At 41.3% G+C, this 3,779-nt stretch overlaps 1 pseudogene; it reads right to left on the reverse strand.

Moving 5' to 3' along the window:
* Window positions 1-1,457: 1,457 nt before the first annotated feature.
* On the reverse strand, window positions 1,458-3,279 carry LOC108435836 (annotated as a pseudogene).
* Between the last annotated feature and the right edge of the window lie 500 nt (window positions 3,280-3,779).

Here is a 3,779-nt window from a genome sequence, read left to right on the forward strand (position 1 = left end):
TGCATCATTACGTTTAGAAGAAACTGCTGCTTCAATTAATGTCATGCAAATCAACAAGGTACCTGGTCCGGACGGATTCCCATTTGAATTCTTTAAAAAATTTCAAGATAAACTGGCCCCGCTTCTCTTAGCAGTAATGAATCCCTGCTGTCTGGGACCTTGCTCCCAACTCTCATGGAGGTGTCTACTTCCTTTCTCACTTCCCCTCCCACTTCCTGTGCCTCATACAGACCTGTATTTCTCCTAAATGTAAAGCCCATGATCGAGTCGAATGGAACTACCATTTTATAACTTTGTACAAATTTGGGTTTGGGAACAAATTTATCTCTTGGATAAAATTGCTATATACTTCCCCTCGCGCTGAATGATATCCTCTCTGATTACTTCTCGTTGTCACGTGGGACTAGACAAGGATGCTCTTTGTCTTGTTTATTGTTTGCCATTGCTATAGAACCTTTGTCGATCGCCTTGAAATCTCTTCCATCTTTCCAGGGGATCTCTTGCGCGGGTATCGAATTATCATTATACGCCAATGACTTGTTGCTGTATGTGACTGATCCATCCTCCAATTCTATCGCTTTTGAAGAGGTTTGGCTCGTTTTGAGGTTATAAAGTGAATGTACAGAAAAGCGTATGTTTCCCAGTGAATTCACTTGCATCCCTTTCAGTTCGCTTCGACTGGAATGTTATGCCTAAATTTCTTTTCTTGTTTCAAACTATTCCTTTATTCTTGCCGAAAATGTTCTTTAAGTATCTGGATCAAATTTGCTACAAGCCAAGGGCCGGACTGGTTCAATGTTTATTAAAACATATTGAAATGATTGCACATAGCCTATTGAACCAAGACCTAACACAGTGTATATTATTTAATGATTAAATGAATAAAGCAATATTTTCTTATGGATCTGTCAGTAATTTCAAGTGAAAACATTTTTCAACAGGCAAACAGGCAAAAACTAAATTGCTTCATAGAAAAATCACATGTCCTGTACATTAAATGGATAAAGCAATATTTTGTTATGGCTCTGTCAGTAACTTCAAGGGAAAACATTTTCAACAGGCAAACAGCAAAAAATTAAATTGTTTTTAAAAACAATATATGTTTCTTAATATCAAGATAAATGCATAAATAAAAGTGCATGCATTATAAACTGAAAATGCATTATTGTGCTGCTCTATGATCCTACCGATCACTGCTTTCAAATAGTAAAATAAGAAAATGAAAAAATAAACCATATCAGTTGTATTCTTTCTCATGGCTCTTATCTGCAATTTTCCCTGAGTCCATTCAACTGAAAAATAAATATAAATAAATAAAATACAATAAAATAAAATACAAAAATCTATGGCACACATACAAAACAATACTTCTTTCAAAGAAAAATCACGTCTTGTAGAAACAAATGTAAAAATTTAACTGAATTAAAAACTGAAAATACGTTACTGCTCTATGATGCTCACTTGTCTGAGGCTGAGCCTGATACTTGGTGGTGTCTCATCTTTTGTACAAGTTCATCAAAGTTCAGGGTTAGGTTCTGAGCTGAAGAAATCCTCAGGATTGAGTGAAGGTGATCATCAGTAAGACGGCTCCTGTGTGATGTTTTGTTGAGCTTCATCAAAGAGAACAGTTGTTCACACTGTATGTGCTGCCAAACATAGAGAGCGTCCGAGCAGCTTGGATGTGCAACTGGGGCATTATGTCGGGGATGAAACGTGCAAACTCAGCAGCACCCACTCTCTCATATTTTTCCTTCAGTGTGTCATTGCACTGGAGCTCACTCAACTCCATTTGTAGATTTGGTGGTGTGCTTTCTACATCAACTGCAAAAGGATTGCTGAGCAGTTCAAACCTGCTTTTTTGGGCTTCAAAGTCAGCAAATCAGCGTCGGAAGTTGGCGGCAAGTATGTTGAGTTTATCGGCAAACTGTGCACTCGGGAACACAGTGGTAGAGAGCTTCTCTTTAATGGTCTGGCAGCTGGAAAAGTGGCTTACGTTTTCTTTCCGCATCTGCATCTCCCACAGGCTCAGCTTGGTTTTAAAGGCCTTCACTGTATACTGTACATATCAGAGATGACACGTCCCAGTCCCTGCAGCTGCAGATTCATCACATTCAGATGGCTCACGATGTCGCAGAGAAACGCCATTTCACACAGGAAAGTTTCATCTCGGAGCTCTGTTGTGTCTTTCCCCTTGCTTTCCATGAACAGACAGATCTCCTCACGCAGCTCGAAACATCTTTGCAGCACCTTTCCCTGGCTTAGCACCTCTGTGTGATACGGTAAGTCACCATACTCTGTATCTAACTCGCCCAGAAATGCCTTGAACTGGCGGTGATTTAAACCTTTGGTTCTGATGATGTTAACTGCTAGCGTTATGGTGCTCATTACATGTTCCATTTTCAAGGCTTTGCCACACAACGACTCCTGGTGTATGATGCAGTGATAAACTGTCAGCTCATCTGTGACGTTTTCCTCCCGCATCCTCTCCCGCATCCTTGCCACCAATCCACTCCTGTGCCCACACATTGCGGGTGCTCCGTCTGTGGTTAATCCCACGAGTTTTTCCCAAGTCAGCCCCATCTCATTTACACATCTGGATACCTCTTCATACAGATCTTGTCCTGTAGTTGTGCCATGCATAGGACGTAATGCCAAAAACTCTTCTGTTATGCTCAGGCTGGAGTCTACTCCACGGACGAAAATTGACAGCTGGGCAATGTCAAATGTGTCCGTGCTCTAATCCACAGCAAGAGAATATGCAATGAAATCTTTTCCCTTTCTCACAAGCTGTTCTTTTATGTTGGTGGAAAGCTGGTCTACACGTTCAGCAACTGTGTTTCTGCTCAGGCTCATGTTTGAGAATAGTTGTCTTTTGTCTGGCCACACTGCGTCACAAACTTCAAGCATACAGTTTTTGATAAACTCTCCTTCTGGAAAGGGCCTGGCTGATTTTGCGACCTCTTTTGCCACAATAAAGCTAGCCTTGACAGCAGCCTCGCTTTGTGATTTGGCATATGTGAACATAGCCTGCCTGGACTTAAGGCCTTGTTTTAATTCTTCCACCTTCTGTAGCCTTTGTTCCGTGTCCATATTTTTGTCTTTGTCTGTGTGTTTCTGAGACGTTTGATAGTGCCTTCTTAGATTATATTCTTTCATTACAGCCAAACTTTCTCCACACAGAAGACACACAGGTTTGCCTTTTACCTCCATGAACATGTACTCTGCCTCCAACCTGGCTTGAAACCCCCTGTTCTCAGCGTCCACCTTACGTTTAGCCATTTTTGAGGAGGGGGGTAGCTGAAAGTTGATCTCTGCTCTGACTGCTGATGAATAATGAAGCCGCTTGTATACGCGCTGCAGTGACTTCGCAGACTACCGTTGCATTGTGGGGAATGTAGTGTTGGTGCGTGCAAAAAACTAGCGGGCGACTGTGGTCTGCGGGCCAGTTCTAATAGTAATTAAATATCATCCAGGGTGTCATAGATAATTAATTTGTGGGCTGGATCTGGCCCGCGGGCCTTGACATTGACATATGTGTTTTAAGCTCACGCCTCCTTCTTTATCGATGCCTATATTGGAAAATCATCTATTTCCCCCTGCTTTGACTCACACGGCTTTTAATATATGGCATGAGAGAGGTATCAGATCTTTTTGTGACCTATAAGTATGTTACTTTTTACAGTTTTGCTCAATTAGCTGCAGATTTTAATTTACCCCCATCTCATTTGTTTACATATGTACAACTCAGACACTGTGTCTCTTCCCTTTTTCCAAATTAT

The sequence above is a fragment of the Pygocentrus nattereri genome, chromosome 11, assembly GCF_015220715.1.
Source record: "Pygocentrus nattereri isolate fPygNat1 chromosome 11, fPygNat1.pri, whole genome shotgun sequence".
NCBI classification, from domain to species: domain Eukaryota; kingdom Metazoa; phylum Chordata; class Actinopteri; order Characiformes; family Serrasalmidae; genus Pygocentrus; species Pygocentrus nattereri.